General features: G+C 37.8%; 1 protein-coding gene across 1 annotated transcript in view; it reads right to left on the reverse strand.

Annotated features, from left to right (window-relative positions):
* The window catches only part of LOC132127037 (C3a anaphylatoxin chemotactic receptor-like), a 123,666-nt gene that overhangs the window by 45,797 nt on the left and 60,218 nt on the right, over nt 1–17,651 (reverse strand). The window lies entirely within an intron of this gene.

Genomic DNA, 17,651 nt, shown 5'->3' on the forward strand with positions numbered 1-17,651 from the left:
CAGACAATACAGATCCAGATGTTCTATGATGACTTTGAGGTCGCCAACCCTCTGGGTCCTAAGCGAGGTATTCATAAATTGGGTGGAGTATATTTTACTTTAAGAAACTTCTCTCCAAAATGGAATTCTTTCTTGGCTAACATACACCTGTGCGCCTTATTTCATACTCAAGATGTTAAACGGTATGGTTTTAATGAAATTTTTGCTCCCATTGTTCGAGACATTAAACTGTTAGAGAGTGATGGTATTGAGATTCCATTATTCAATGGTTGTGTTCGTGGCACTGTAGTACAGGTTACAGGTGATAATTTGGGTTTGCATAGTTTGTTTGGTCTGGTGGAGTCTTTCAGTGCAAGGTACTGTTGCAGGTTCTGTTTAGCAGAAAAGGAGGACTTTCAGACAGAATTCTCTGAAGATTCTTCCAAAGTAGTTTTGCGCACCAAAGATATACACACTGCTCACTGTCAAGAAATGGCCTGTAATCCATCCCTTCCATATGTTTTTGGTGTGAAAAGGTCATGCATATTAAATTCATTGGAGTATTTTCACACGACAGAGAATTTCTCAGTTGATGTGATGCATGATGTGTTAGAAGGGGTGGGCCAGTACGAATTGAAGTTATTATTTCTGTATTTGAAGGAAAAACATGTTACATCAGCAGAAATAAATTCAAGAATACAAAGTTTTGATTACGGTTTCATGGAGAGAAACAACAGGCCTGTAGCTGTTAATTTAGGTGAAGGATCTAATGATCTGGGACTGAATGCAGTTCAGTCCTGGTGCTTACTTCGGAATGTTCCTCTTATCTTTGGAGATTTAGTAACTTCTATTGACCAACACTGGGGCCTGCTTCTTTTACTGCTTCAAATAATAAACATTATATTCTCGCCCATGTTATCTCAAGGTTTATGTGTATATTTAAAACATTTAATTGTGGATCACCACACACTGTTTAAGAAGTTGTATCCTCAGAAAAAACTTTTACCAAAGCACCATTTTCTTATCCACTATCCCCGCTGCATCCAGAAAATTGGGCCTGTCCTGCATAGTTGGTGTATGAGGTATGAGGGCAAGCATAATTTTTTCAAAAAACAGCTTAAATCATTTAAAAATATTACTAAAACACTGGCAAAAAAGCATCAGAATTATATGGCATATAGTTGGCGAAGTTCAACAACTTTTAGTCGGTTAGACATTGGTCCAGGAAAAATGGTGTCTTTAAATATGGTAAAAGGAGGTTCTGAAATTGCTATGGCAATGCAAGTGCCCAGTAGCATTCAGGTTATGAAGGTTAATTGGGCTAAACATAATGGGTTTGTTTATCGCCCAAACTTGGTTATCTGTGGCAAAGTTGAATCTGAAGTGCCCGTGTTTTATCAGATTGAGTCAGTTCTGATAATGTGTGAAAAACTGTTGCTACTCACAGTGCCTTTAGGTACAGTTACTTTTCAAGAACATTTCCATGCATATGAGGTGATCAGAGCAAAGCAGGATTTTGTTTTTTTTCATGTCGACAACCTGCATTACCCTAGGCCTTTTGACATACAAATGTCATATGGAGGGAATGACACAACTCTCCTTGTCGTGCCATATTGCTTTCTCTGGTAAACATTTTGTGATGTTATACATATTTCTGTCAGAGACAAGGCAATGGGTTTGCAATGTAAATTCAATGACATTGAAATGCTTTATTTTTTCACAATAAATTGTGAGTCCTGTGATCTACTGTTGTTGTGCTTTGTGTTTTTATTGGGATAGTAGTTGATATATATATATAATTCATTAACACTGCATCTTATGATTTATATATATTTTTAAACACTGTAGAGAAATGAAAAGTAAATATTACACTTAGAAAGTGTCATTTTAAAAAAAGTAAAAATGTAGATAAATAACTCTATACTGTGTAATTATATTACTCTTAACAGTGTGATTAAACTACAGTGTTAAATAATTTTACACATTTCATTGTTATTTTTTACACAATATTGAGTAGAATTAACTCTAAAAATTTGACACTGACCAAAGAGTAAATTTTACACTGATTTTGAGTGGGACCAAATGTTATCTGAAACGGAGTCAAATTCAACTCTTTAGGAGTTAAATTAACACTTCTGTTTTTACTGTGTGGCATCATTAAAGAGGCACTGGTTTACGGCATCTGTCTTTTCTAGCATGTGAGCCAAGAATGAAGTGCAAAGTTCATCAGAAGCTAGAGCAACATGAGATGGAGGTTTGGTAAGTTTATTTATTGTGTTGAATAATGCTTTTGGCCTGTTGCTTGATTTATTAATTGTAGCAGATACAAAACTGGAACGAGCCAGGTTCAGGGCCGATTTGTATTTCTTGATATGTTCTGTAAATGCCAAATGGTGAACAGTCAGGCCAGTTTTCCTGTAGTAACGCTCAAGCCGTCTACCAGTGGCCTTTAGACGGAGCTCAGGAGTGTACCAAGGAGAAGAATGTGTTGAAGGAACACTTCTGGTCTTGACAGGGAGCATGCTTATCTAAGATATCCGAGATTATGGAGTTATAGTTAGATAGTATCAGTGGGGGTGAGGAGATATCAAAGACATCAGAGAGATTAGAAGAGGAAACGGAGGTACAAAATAATGCAGTATCAACAGCTTTGAGATTGCGGTAACATATGACAGTTTGTAGAACAATTCGTATGCATAGGCAGGCTGAAGCTAAAATCAAGAAATTTATGATCAGAAATACCAGTGTCAGTAGAAGTGATGGAAGAGATATTGGCCCTTGATGTACAAATCAAATCAAGGGTATGACCACGGGTATGAGTAGGAAAATTAACATGCTGAATTAGATTAAAACATTCAAAAATAGAAAGTAACTGGCTGGTGTTAGAGCAAACAGCACCAACATGAATATTAAAGTCACCAAGCAGTAGAATGGGAAATGACAATGAGCAGGCAAGGGTCAACAGTTCACTGAGTTCAGAAAAGAAGTTAGACAGGACCTTAGGAGGTAGATAGAGCAAAATAATTATGAGAGAGTCAGCCTTCAAAACCATGTACTCAAATGTATTGGTGTCATGAAAGTCAAGTTGCTTGATACAGAAGTTATCACGATGGATGATAGCGAGACCACCCCCTTTACCAGTGGTACCACATGTGTACAAGAGCCTGACCCCATGAAGCTCTATAGCTGTGCAGCGTGTCAATACCCTGCCTTTACATTATTAGTGTTTAAGTTTTTGTATAGTTAAAGGTACTGTTAACCTGATATAAGCTCACATTGTTTGAAAAATAAAGCATTTCATTGCAAATTAAAGAATTGGTTGCATTCTTATGTAGAGTATGTATATAGATTAAACATATAATGTTTGTACATTTATTTTACATTTGTGGTAGAACCCACACACACCCAAAAAAAGGTACATGGAAAGATAAGTTTACCTGAAATGGTTTGATTGTTGTGTCAGGAATTTACCTGATGGGAAATACTGTACATAACAATGGGGTCACATATTCTGATGACCACTATAAAAACATCAGTAGCCTGACGTCAGCTTCATGAACATTGTTTGCATACAAAATGCAAAGATATGCTACTCTGCAAACAACAGGAGTGTGTTCATTCTCATTAAATTTTTAATTGGTTAAATAAGTCTGATGAATAACAAACATTTCTAAACAAACATTTTCATATTCAAATACATATTCAACATATTCAAATACATTCAAGAGTATCTACATTAGCTTACATAACACAAGGCTTTTTTTATTAAAATAGAAAATGAACAAATAAATCAGAATCATTTAATGTAACAGCTTATTCATATTAGAATAAGCTTCTTTCCTGGATAGGCTATAGAATAGAGGTTGCAAATTGACTTGAATGGAGATTGTATAGAAGCACTCATTCAATGTGCACATGCGCCATAAACCTGTAAGCTGTTTGCATTCCCAATTCTGCTGTGTGACTGAGTTCAAGCCAAACAGTGACAACAGCGCCTATAGGGTCACAGAATACGATGGTCACAGAATTTGGTGTAACAACGGACAGGGGGCTTAAAATCTAGACTTTCCGGCCAAAATCCGGACGTATGGCCATCCTAACCGTGACAGACTTGTGACACGGTGTTGACATTAAATGCACGAAAAGTTGTGAGTCCCATGTAGACTAATTAACTTTTTTTAAATGAAATTGGACATCCACCACTTCAGAAAAGTTTGGATTTAGACCTTTGAATTTCACCATTCCACTAACTCACATTGTTAAAAACTTCTTTCATAATCCATAACATGACCACAGAATGAATTTCACATTTCAGCTGACAATTTATTGCAACAAAGTCTTGTGCAAAGCACTATGGTTGTCTATATTCCTGCATTTTTTTTTACATATTAAATTGCTATTTCTTAGATGTAGTAAATACATGTATTTGGCAAACACTTTTATCCAAAGCTATTTAAATTACATTCAAGTTATACATGTTTTCTTTTTTAATTCATGCATTCACTGGGAATCAAACCTATGAGTCATATCACAAGACTTAACCATCTTTACGTAGAGTTGACCATAATGTTTCCCAACTCAACTGAGTGTTGGTGAAACCTCTGACATGAAGTGATTAGAAGTATTTAGCATGAGAGAATAAAACGTTCTGCACTAGAACATTCTACTGTGAACTGAATAAATGTGAATCATCACAGACAGATGTGAGTTATGATTATTTAGATAGTTATTTTACTGTTCTACAGATTCTTTTTTTATATACTTTCTACTAAAAGTAGCATTTAATGGTTGCACCTGCCCAGCCAGCAATGACATGTGGGGCCCAGATGGGTTAAGTACAGGTTCCATGGTTACTGTGTGGCCATGGGCTTTGGCTTGGTGAAATCAGCGGGTCCCATGTAGGTTTTGTAGTATGAGTCCCACATAGGAAGCCCATATGCGGTGATTACATGGGCTCCATAAGGGACAGGCATGGGCCAAGTGGGCATGGGTTTGATCTGGGAACAAATATATGGGTTTTGAATGGCATATTTATGGTCCAAGTGGGCATGGGTTTGATCTGGGAACAAATATATGGGTTTTGAATGGCATATTTATGGTCCAAGTGGGCATGGGTTTGATCTGGGAACAAATATATGGGTTTTGAATGGCATATTTATGGTCCAAGTGGGCATGGGTTTGAACTGGGAATGCATATATGGGTCCTGCATAGAATTTTTATGAACTAAGTGGGCATGGGTTTGAACTGGGAACACACATATATGGGTCCTGGCATATTTATGGGCTGAGTGGGGATGGCCGGAAAAAGGAGTGCCCACCACACAGACGCCATGAGTGTATTAATGTATTTTTTGGAGAGATGTTTTTTTTTCAGAGATTTTTTTTGTATATATTTTTTATTTGTTTACCGGTATGTTGTGACATTTAAATTGTTTTTTAAATATAATTTTTGTTGTTCAATTTAATATATTTCTTGCAGTTCAAAGCGTCAAGTGTCTTGTATTTATCTTGGACTTATATTCATTCTTCGTTTTTAGTTTTTCTTAGATTGTTTCCTTAAACCATTTGGCATGGTTGGGCTTAGATAGGCCTTTGCATGAATTGCCCATTTAGGACCCACATAAGATCCTTACAGAGTCCACTTTAAGCCCATAGAGGCATTCACGGTTGAATCCTGGTGCAAGCCAACTTTAAACACCCTTTAGGCAGGTGGGGCCCAAATGGGTCTGTCATGAATTGCCCGGTTAAGATCCCACATAACACCCTTATAGATCCCTTTTAAAGCCCACCTGGGCATCCACGGCTGGATCCTGGGTGCAAACCCACTTTAGACCCATTTGAGCAGGTGGGGCCCAAATGGGTCTGACATGAATTGCCAAATTAAGACCCATGCAGTACCCTTACAGGTCCCACTTTTAGTACGTCTTGTCCCAATGTGGATCCCGGGTGCAAACCCATAATGGGGCCCACATTTGCCGCCCATGAAGCCCTCATCTGGGCCCCACATGTCATTGCTGGTTGGGTGTGTATCATAATTCAAATTTGCCTACAATAGTAATTAATTAATCTGATATGTATAAATAACACATCTGACACATCATTTTAAATATGATTTAGAACATTTACATTGCCAATGTATGATATAAGCAGGATAATCTGGACTCTTCAATAATAGAGAATGAACCAGATGGACTTGACAAGGGGAATTGATTATCAATGTTGTTTTAATGAAACCGTGAGGAATTCTATAGCCCTATTCGGATGGGACTAGTTTTCCAAACGACGTTTGAGTTACAATTCTTATCAACCTCTGTGATTTCATGTACGGATTCGGACGGGACTAACATCTTCATGTTTATTACCGAGGTAGGAGTGTCTGTGTTTTACATGTGGGCATTGCAGAAGATCACGTGTTCAGAATGTGTGGATTGCGTATGGTCATATGACCGATCAATGGTACACTTCAGGAATATAACTTAAACTGCCATTGAACACAATTTATGTAATTTGATCAAATGTATTTTGAAATTAAGAACTTTGAAATTTAAGCACTTAAATGTCCTAACGTATTTAGTGTTTTGTAAACATTTAAAAAAAAATTTAACTAGTGTAAAAAAAAAAAGTAAACATACATTTATCATCATTATTTTATAGAACTGGGTTCTTATAATAAACCCACTGGAATAAAAAGTTTTAACTTATATAATTTTCACATTATGTAATTAAGTGCAGAAATTTAAGTAATCTTATCTGAGACTGATATTACAGTAGCCAGCCTTAACAGTTTACGTGATTTGGCTCTTCTTGTTGATTTCATTTTTTTTTTGTATTTGTTCGCAGTGTACCAAACACATCTACATCCCTTATAGATGCGCAAAAAGCAGAAATGCGACCACTGGTGCGACAGCGAGAGATTGTATGGTTGTTCACATTGACCAAAGCACACAAGAAAAAATGTTTTGGAAAAAACATTTTCGGCAATCACAGACATTTGAATTCAGACGGGATTAGATTTCACTGAGGACTACTGAGTTTGACGAAAAACAGTAGGTATTTTGCTCTGGAATTTTTACAGAGATTGTGTGAGAAAAAGACAGACAGAAATTTCTCTAACGTCCCCCTGTGAAACTAGTCCAGTCCGAATCTGATCTTCTTCTACCTGACCTTGATCCTCTGTGTTCCTGGAAATGCATTTGTCATGTATGTTGCTGGACTGAAGATGAAGATGACTGTTAATACAGTAGGGTTTCTCAATCTAGCGATGGCTGACCTCTTGTGCTGCCTTTCCACTCTTTACTATGTGGCACAAAGATCTCATCTTGATTACTGTCCATATGGATACACCATATGCAAGATTCTCCCCTTCATTATGTTCATCACCATATTAGCGTTTTCACACTGAGCTTGATTAGTCTGGATCGGTTTACTCAGGTGATCACAGCGGTTTGGGCTCAGAATCATCGCAGCTTGTTCATCGCACGACTGTCCTGTGTAACTGCTTGGATTGTGGCTTCAATTCTCAGTCTGCCTTTTATGATGTTAAGAGAGAAACAATTTAACAAAAGGAAATAATTAAACACATTGCCTGCATTATCAATTTAATGGGAAAGGAAGTAAGTGCACAAGACTGTCCCATTTCCCATTTTCTAATCTAGTACATTGACATGTGACTTACAAGTCCAAATACCTTGACTTTTTTTTGTTGCTTTTCTTAATTACAAATGGTCATTTTTTTCACCCCCTCTTTTGAGACGGATGCTTTAAGTTTTGAAGAACCCTTAACCCTGGTTAATGGTGTGTCTACTGGTAGGATGTGGTCTACAGGCACTTATCTTGATGTCAGTGAATATTCTGTCTTAAATGCTAAATCTACAGTATACTAATACAGTATATTACTAGTGATACTAATGTCTTGTGTGTAACTCAATCCAGACTGTAATGCTATTATGTATATGCTCTTTATTCAGAAATTTAATAGTTATGTTAAACTATAGCTTTATCCTATATGAAAGTGATGTGACATTCAGCCAAGTATGGTGGTGACCCATACTCAGAATTCATGCTCTGCATTTAACCCATCCAAAGTGCACACACAAAGAGCAGTGAACACACACACACACACACACACACACACACACACACACACACTGTGAACACACACCCAGAGCAGTGGGCAGCCATTTATGCTGTGGTGCCCGGGGAGCAGTTTGGGGCTCGATGCCTTGCTCAAGGGCACCTAAGTCGTGGTATTGCCAGCCCAAGATTCAAACCCACAACCCTAGGGTTAGGAGTCAAACTCTCTAACCACTAGGCCACGACTCTAAAAATATCAAATAAATATTTTTAAGCCACATATCACATGACTGCAGAGCATATAATCTCTAAAAGATATTAATTAGGTCAAATAATTAGAATATCATTTAAAAGTTGATTTATTTCATTAATTGCATTAGCATAATGAAACTTGTATATTATATTTATTCATTACACACTGACTGATATATTTCAAATGTTGATTTCTTTTAATTTTGATGATTATAACTGACAACTAAGGAAAATCCCAAATTCAGTATCAGAAAATTAGAATATTTCTTAAGACCAATACAAAGAAAGGATTTTTAGAAATCTTGGCCAACTAAAAAGTATAAAAACTAAGTATGAGCATGTACAGCACTCAATACTTAGTTGGGGCTCCTTTTGCCTGAATTACAGCAGCAATGCGGCATGGCATGGAGTCGATCAGTCTGTGGCACTGCTCAGGTGTTTTGAGAGCCCAGGTTGCTCTGATAGTGGCCTTCAACTCTTCTGCATTCTTGGGTCTGGCATATCACATCTTCCTCTTCACAATACACCATAGATTTTCTATGGGGTTAAGGTCAGGCGAGTTTGCTGGCCAATTAAGAACAGGGATACCATGGTCCTTAAACCAGGTACTGGTAGCTTTGGCACTGTATGCTGGGGCCAAGTCCTGTTGGAAAATGAAATCTGCATCTCAATAAAGTGGGTCAGCAGCAGAAAGCATGAAGTGCCTAAAACTTCCTGGTATACGGCTGTGTTGACCTTTGACCTCAGAAAACAGAGTGGACCAACACCAGCAGATGAACATGGCAGCCCAAAACATCACTGACTGTGGAAACTTCACACTGGACCTCAAGCAACGTGGATTGTGTGCCTCTCCTCTCTTCCTCCAGACTCTGGGACCCTGATATCCAAAGGAAATGCTAAATTTACTTTCATCAGAGAACATAACTTTGGACCACTCAGCAGCAGTCCAGTCCTTTTGGAACCCAAAGTATTAATCTTCCCCACATTTTTGAATGGGTTTTGTTTCACAATCTTCTCCAGGGTGCAGTTATCCCTATTGCTTGTACACTTTTTTCCACCACATCTTTTCCTTCCCTTCGCCTCTCTATTAATGTGCTTGGACACAGAGCTCTGTGAACAGCCAGCCTCTTTTGCAATGACCTTTTGTGTCTTGCCCTCCTTGTGCAAGGTGCCAGTGGTCATCTTTTGGACAGATGTCAAGTCAGCAGTCTTCCCCATGATTGTGTATCCTACAGAACTAGACTGAGAGATCATTTAAAGGCTTTGCAGGTGTTTTGAGTTAATTAGCTGAATAGAGTGTGGCACCAGGTGTCTTCAATATTGAACCTTTTCACAATATTTTAATTTTCTGAATATGGGATTTTCCTTACTTGTCAGTTATAAACATCAAAATTAAAATAAATAAACATTTGAAATATATCAGTCTGTATGTAAGGAATGAATATAATATACAAGTTTTACTTTTTGAATGGAATTAGTGAAATAAATCAACTTTTTGATGATATTCTAATTATATGACCAGCACCTGTATAATTTAGAATTACTGTTTTATGATCATTAAACATTTAAATTGTCTTTTTATTTGGACAAAAGCGTAAGCCTATTCAGTATGCTACACTGTAAAATATGAAACATTGGATTAACTTAATAAAATTGAAGTAATCATTCACAATAAAGATTTTACATTGACCTAATGTTCAGAAACCATTCAGTTCAAACTAATTGTCTGCATTTCATGCAAACTCTTTTCTAAATTTGGTGTAAATCAATATTTTAAATTGGCTTAAAAAAGGTTTTCAAGAGACTTGATCTAAATTGAATTTTCTTCAATCTGAAATATGTATTCGTTGCAAGTTATATAAAAGCCAATTTTTTTTTTAATGAGTCAGATCAAACGTATGAAAATCAATGATTTAAGATTAGACTTTTTGGCAAAACAAACATTGTTTCACAAATACAAATGTAATTCTGAGAGAGGTCAAGTGATCAGTTCATTTCAAGTTGAATTTCATATATAGCAGTATTAAAATGTGAATATATCATATAAGAATAATAAGAACAAGAATAAGAAATGAGAACAAATACCTAAAAACTATTGGTCTGCTTCTTTCAGGAATATTTGGCAGAAGAAATAAATGCAAATCAAATACAAAACATAGATATTGCCACATCCAGTAAACAACAAACAACTACTGAACTACTAATACAATGTAGTTGAGACTGGGGTGAAAGCATTTCTGCCATCCTGTGTGTTTGTGTGTGTGTTCATCAAAGCACTAAAATGGAGGCTGTCAGTCAGTCATTGACTACGCAGCAGAGTGCAGAGGCGACATATTCTGGGGGTCATTTTCCTTGTTTCAAGTTCCATTAAAACTTTCTGAAAACTGAATTTTAGTTCTTTTGGATACTCAAGGTTTAGCACATATGTCAGTCCAAATAGCATTGCTACAGCAGTTACGGTTAACCCTCTGGAGTCTAAGGGTATTTTTGGGGCCAGGAGAAGATTTGTCATGCCCTGACATTTGTACTTTTTTTTCAGTTTCTTATAAACATCTAAATGGCTAAAGTCTAGTCTCACTGTAATCAGCACATACTGGGCTATAATAATATGTGAGCAGCATGTATGTACATGATTGTGTTTTTGAGAAAATAAAATGTTATGCATGGTTAGTGAAAAACATAAAATGTTAAATCACTTGAATAAGACAATGAAACACATACAGAACATTGGTTCCCGGGATTTTTGAGAACTGGAGCTTGTAGCCTAAACTTTTTCTTTCTAAATTATATGAAAATCATCTTGTTTACTCACTTACAGAAAAAAATTGTTTTACATTTTCTAAGGCACTTTTTGTTGGTAAAAGTCATATGCGAGTAAGCGTCAACTATCATGAATATCATTGTGATTTACACCTGAGAAGACAAAGACCTGCATAATGAGCTGCATAATGAGCTGCATAATGAGCTGCATAATGAGCTATTCAGTCATCTGTGCAACTGAGAGGAAGGAGTTACAAGAAAGAATGTGAGGACAAAATAAATCTATATAATTTTATGTTTGTAGTTTATTTAGAATATATTTAATTATCCCACAACATAATTTAATATCCACTTGGGAGTGCAGTTAGGAACAATCATAGCTGACTTTCAAACTTAATTTTTTGCATCATTACTCCAGTCACACAATCCTTCAGAAATCCTTTTAACAATCTTATTTTCTACAAAAAAGCATTTATTGTTATTATTATTATTATCATTATTGTTATTATTATTAATGTTGAAAAGAGCTGAGAATATTTTTTCAGTTTTTTTAGGGGGAATAAATTGAAAGAACAGCATTGTGTTACATTTGTTACAGTTGCATTTATTTGTTAATTTTATATTATTTACATCAAGCTTTTGAATTGTATATTATTGTATATTAATATTGAAACTTCATAATATTTCACTTGATTATACATTTAGTCAGGAATTATAAATTGGAAAAAGTCATTGGAAAAAATCTAACTAGTAAAATGTTTACACGTTATGTGAAAACTAGTACAAGTATATAAATAAATAAAAATAGACTTGATCATGTTTATGACCTCTGCTAAATAAAGTGCTTCCTTCTTTTTTTTCTAAGGAAATCCAAATCTCAAATCCTCAACCACATCACATCTTTTCGGGGTTAATTATGTCTTATTCCTCTCATCGTGAAGCAAACAGTAAAATAATAAAAACTTAAAGAACAGTCTGGCTGCGTTGTCTTCTGTTGTGTTGGCGTATTCAAGCCGTGCGCTTCAGTGAAACATTAGATTCTGAATAGAGCGTTCAGCAAGCCACCGGGCAGCCTGTTGTGCCCACCCACCTGCCTTTACATAAGATGGGTCCTCAGGATGACCCGGAAGCATTCCTTGAAATATTCGAAAAGTCAGCGGAATCCTGCAGTTGGCCCCTTGATCAATGGCCAGTGCGCTTAATTCCGTTACTGTCAGGCAAGTCTCACATGGCCACACAGCAACTCCCGGTACAGAACCTCCTGGTCTTCGACGATCTCAAGAGGGCCATCATTCAGGGGGTCGGCCGGAGCCCTGAGCAACATCGCCAGTGCTTCCTCTCCCTGGACCTGGGTGAATCCAGTTGGCTCTTTGCGATGGCCCAACAGCTCTGGGCCTCCTGCCGCAAGGGGTCGGCAAACCTGTTCCATCTACCTTTCTCTCTCTATCGAGTGACCCAAGATGCTCAAACAAAAGAAGATAGAACCCAGTGTTAGTTCCAAGGAGCCGCAGGGAAATGCTTTTCTAGGCAGCTCACTCTAACCCAATGGCAGGTCCCTTAAGGAAGGCAACGACACTGAATCGCCTCATGACCCATTTTTTTTGACCGGGCATTCATGAGAATGTGCGCAGGTGGTGCGCGTCCTGTCCTGAATGTCACTTGGTAAATCCACCGGCCACCCCAAAAGCGCCTTTGCACCCCCTCCCATTAATGCAGGTCCCCTTCGAGAGAATTGGTATGGACTTCATCTGGCCATTAGAGCGATCAGCAAGGGGACATAGTTTTGCATTAGTCATAGTGGACTATGCAACACAATATCCTGAAGCAGTGGGACATCATTTTGCATTAGTCATAGTGGACTATGCAACACGATATCCAGACGCACTGTTTCGTTTAATCTCCTGAGTGGGGATTCCGAAAGAAATCCTCATGAATCAAGGCACGGCGTTCATGTCATGTACTTTACGCAAACTTTATGAATTATTGGACATTAAATCGATTTGTACCAGTGTCTATCACCCACAGACTGACGGCCTGGTCAAACGTATTAATCACACGCTTAAATCCATGATTCGTAAACTCATACAAGAAGATGTCAAAAATTGGGATAAATAGTTAGAGCCCCTGTTGTTCGCTGTGCGAGAGGTTCCACAAGCCTCAACTGGGTTTTCCCCCTTCAAGCTCCTCTATGGACGTCAGCCCCCATGGGGTGTTGGACGTCCTAAGAGAAGCTTAGGACGTCCAACCAATAGCAAAAAACCAATAGCATACATTTTATCTAAAAGAAGATAGTGATCAACCATATCAAATGCTTTTGAAAGATCTATAAAAATAGCACCCGTAAGCATATTGCTGTCAGCTGCGGACAGTATGTCATTAGTAAATTTTAAAAGAGCGGTAGTAGTTGAATGGCAGGGTCGAAAGCCTGATTGGTGTGGAGATAATATATTATGATCTATAAGATATGTAGATAATTGATTAAATATTAGTTTTTCGAATATTTTTGCTATACTATTGATAATAGAAATTGGTCTATAGTTATTAGTATCTGATGTGTCTCCTCCTTTATGAAGAGGGATTAGTCTAGCACTTTTCCATGATTTGGGTGTTTCACAGGTTGCGAAAGATAAATTAAATAAGTCAGCCAATGGAAATGACAAAACATGAGAGGCAAGTTTAAAGAACTTAAGTTCCAGACCATCTGGACCAGCACTGCATCCAGAGTTTAGACTATCAATAACCCGCTGAACATCGACTGGAAAGATCGTTTTAAAACAAAATGAGCCGCCACACCTATTCTGAGTCGATTTAAGACCAACGCTCGTGTAGCCAGACAGAGAGCTGCCAATTGTAGAAAAGTGCTGGCTGAATGCCTCTGCAATTAATAAGGGTTCACTCACAGTTTGATTATTTATTCTAATATGCATAGCAGAGCTTTTTGTGGATTTTTTGGTAATATCATTAATTCTCTTCCAAAATTTCTTCGGGTTCTTAAAATCAGTTAATAGGTGATCCTTATAGTAATTTGCTTTAGCATTTCTTGTCTTGGTTTTACATTTGTTCCTCAACTCCTTATATGCATTCCAATCATTAGAGTCCTTTGTGTTGCGGTATTGTTTCCAGGCCTTGTCCCTTTGTTTGAATAAATATATGAGATCACCCTTGATCCAAGGTAAATGTCGACCCTTGACCTTAATTGATATACAAGGAGCATGCTTGTTGATAATCTCGAAAAACTCGTAATAAAAAAAACTCCAAGCATCTTCCACAAATGGAATTAATTTAAATCTCTCCCAGTTTATGTTTAATATATCCTGTATGAAAAGTACAGGATTAATTTTATTGAATTGTCTTACTTTAATCAATTTAGGAGGAAGACGAGGTACTTTGATTTTCCAAAAACAAAAAACCATAGAGTGGTCACTAAAAGAATCAGGTAGAACCCCAGATTGTAAAATTCTGTCAGGATGGGAGACTAAAATCCAGTCAAGCAAAGATGAGGAACTAGGACAGACTCTAGTAGGTTCAGTTATGAGTTGAGTTAGATTTATACTGTTAAAGAGATTACGATCTTTTTGCGAGGAGCGGTCAAGCCAATTAGAGTTGAAGTCACCTAATATGATCAATTCACAGTTATCATCTAAAGAATTAATGGTAGACAAAATACAATCAGTAGTTTCTGCTGGTGCAGATGGAGGTTTATAAATATTTCCAATGATTAAACGTTTATTTTCATGAAAAATAATTTTAACGAAAAGGCCTTCAAAATGTCGGGGATTCTCATTCGGAAGAACAAGTTCTGCAGTCAGATTAGATGATATATATGTTAAGAGGCCCCCACCTCTTGAACCTCTATCGTTCCTAAATACAACATAATTGTCAAGTTTGATTTCGTCATCAGAAATATTGCTGTTTAGCCATGTTTCAGATAGAGTAATTACATGGGGTTTATTATAGGTAAGCCAGGCTCTCAATAAATCCAATTTCGGTGGCAAACTCCTAATGTTCAAGTGAATAACATACATCCCTTTAGCACAATTCATCAAAAAATAACTGAATAAGTAGGCCTATGTGTATAATCAGGCAGTGAAAATGCACACAGAGCATCATCGCAAATTGTGGTATATAACAAGTGAAATGGGTGGAGAGAGAGGCAGAAGGAGAGCAACAGACACAAACACACACGCACTCACACATAGACCAGACAGGAAAGTGCATACGGCATAGGAACCAGCACATACCGCTCTATCCAAATAAGTAATAATAAAAAATAAAAAATAAATAACTAAATTCACAACTCAGTCTGCATGGCTCAGCATAATGCGAGCATATCAAGATAAAAGGTCCAAACCTAATAACAGTAAAAAAATAAAATAAAAAAATACAAAAAAATTTAATAAAAAAAAACCTTTATGAAGTCATCCAAAAACAAGCAAGCAAAAATAAGCTAATAATATGGTTCATAATTTTATTAGCTTCATAACCCCAAAAGTAGGCAATTAAATAATTATTCTAAACAAATTATTTTTTGGCTTCCATACTACCCAGTTTACTCTGGGTATGAAAATTGACTCAAAAAAAATTTCGATTACCCATCTTTTTTGTTAAGCCATTTTACGACACTTGTGTTATGCTATACGGCAAACAATAGTAAGGCAGCTGCCATCACACATAAACAAATATTGCCGGAAAGAAAGCAAAAATAAGGCAGCAGTCGCCAGCACAGTGATTCTATCAACGACAAGATTAAACATATGATATGAATAACAGAAGAGTTCCAAAAGTCACCAGCCATCAGTCTGCTGCCATATCAGAGTCAATGGAGGAGTTAATAGAAGAAATTACATCAAGGAATTTCTCCGCTTCGCCAGGAGTATGAAAGAAGTGCTTCTTACCAGCGTGGGTGACTCTCAGCGTGGAAGGAAAGATCAGTCCATATTCAATGTCCCGATCACGGAACTTTTTCTTCACAGTATTAAATTCTCGGCGTCTCTGGACTACTCCAGCGGAGAAGTCCGGGTAAATATGGACTCGAACTTCTTTCAAGGAGCCCTCTTTATTCACAGCCCTTACTTTGTACTGAAGGAGGTCCTTCTTGTCTCTGGCTAGTTTCATTATCTTTAACTTATCTTGGAAATGCTGAAACTTTACCAAAATAGGCCTGGGACCCTTGGCTTTAACGTTATCCATGATTCCGATGCGATGACAACGCTCAATCATAGGAGGAACGGAGAAATTTGTTTCACCTAGGAGCTGTGGAATCAGATGACTCATGAAGCCGAGGAGATCTTTGGCCTCTGCCTTCTCAGGTATGCCGATAAATCGTAGATTAGAACGTCTGCTTCGGTTCTCGGCGTCTTCAGTCCATGCTTTAAGGTCAGTATTTTCCTTTTCGAGCACCTTTACACGTTTGACCAGATCAGCTATGTTATCTTCGTTTGCGCTAACTCTCAACTGAATCTCATTGACCTGATCTCCAAGCATATGAAGTGAGTCATCTATTTTCTCCAGGCTGGGTCGAAGTGAGTCTATTTTAGAGTCAATGTGTGAAATCATGTCGAGCTTCATTTGCTGCATCATATCAAAAATACTTTGAAGAGTAATTGTTTCACCCATTGTAATGCCAGCCACATTTCAACTCACACAAGAGGAAGGGTGAAATCACACAGCTCATAGGGTTGAGGCTTGAAGCAGTTTTAGTTCTTTCTTGTTTCACCACAAATCATTAGCACCAAAAAAAAATGTTTTTTTTTTTTTTTTTTTTTAAGTGGAAATATAAGTTACAACATCCTTATTAAAGAAATGGTTGAGCCAGCAGACTAGAGCTCTCAGCACTCACTCACTACACGGCAGCCATCTTGTGCAGTCTCTCCCCATCTCCTGGGATGGGAATTCACCCTCTGTTCGGACCAAGCTCCTCTGCAGTGGCTCCACCACATGAAGGATACCAACATGCAGATCACTTTTTGGTATCTAGCTGTACAGCCCTTTAAGTTCAAGGTATTCCACAGGCCGGGTGTTCAGATGGGTGTTGCTGACTTCCTCTCGAGAATTGGGGGGGGGGGGGTGTCACTTCAGGCCGGATGGCTCCCCGGCCTGAGTTGGGACGATGGGGGTATGTGGCAAGGGGGGCGTGGTTTAGTGAAGTCTCCAGCGGGAGAGAGAGTCGGGAGACAAATGGTGATTGAGTGGGTTAAATGCAAATAACCAACACCTGTGTCTCGTTTCAGTAATTGGCGTGGAGAGCGTATATAATGCCAGGAGAAACAGGAGTGTATGAGAGAGAGAAGGACTGCTGACGAGAACCCATTGCTGAAGGAGAAGCCTCAAGACTGTGAAAGTTATTTAGATAATTGTGTATATAGTTGGTGTCGTTGACACCGTGTGTAGAGAAAGAGTGAACTGTGCAAATAAACGATCGTCAACAGTCAAGTCGACCCCATCCTCTTCCTTTCCAACCCACAAACATGTTACAATCTGGTTTCAACTGTATGACACCCCTGCTTGTTGCATGTGTATGTGTGAGACACCAGTTGTGTGCGTGCCTGCTTGTGTATGAGAGACTACTGCTTACACAGCTCATTCTG

The sequence above is a fragment of the Carassius carassius genome, chromosome 45, assembly GCF_963082965.1.
Source record: "Carassius carassius chromosome 45, fCarCar2.1, whole genome shotgun sequence".
Taxonomy (NCBI): domain Eukaryota; kingdom Metazoa; phylum Chordata; class Actinopteri; order Cypriniformes; family Cyprinidae; genus Carassius; species Carassius carassius.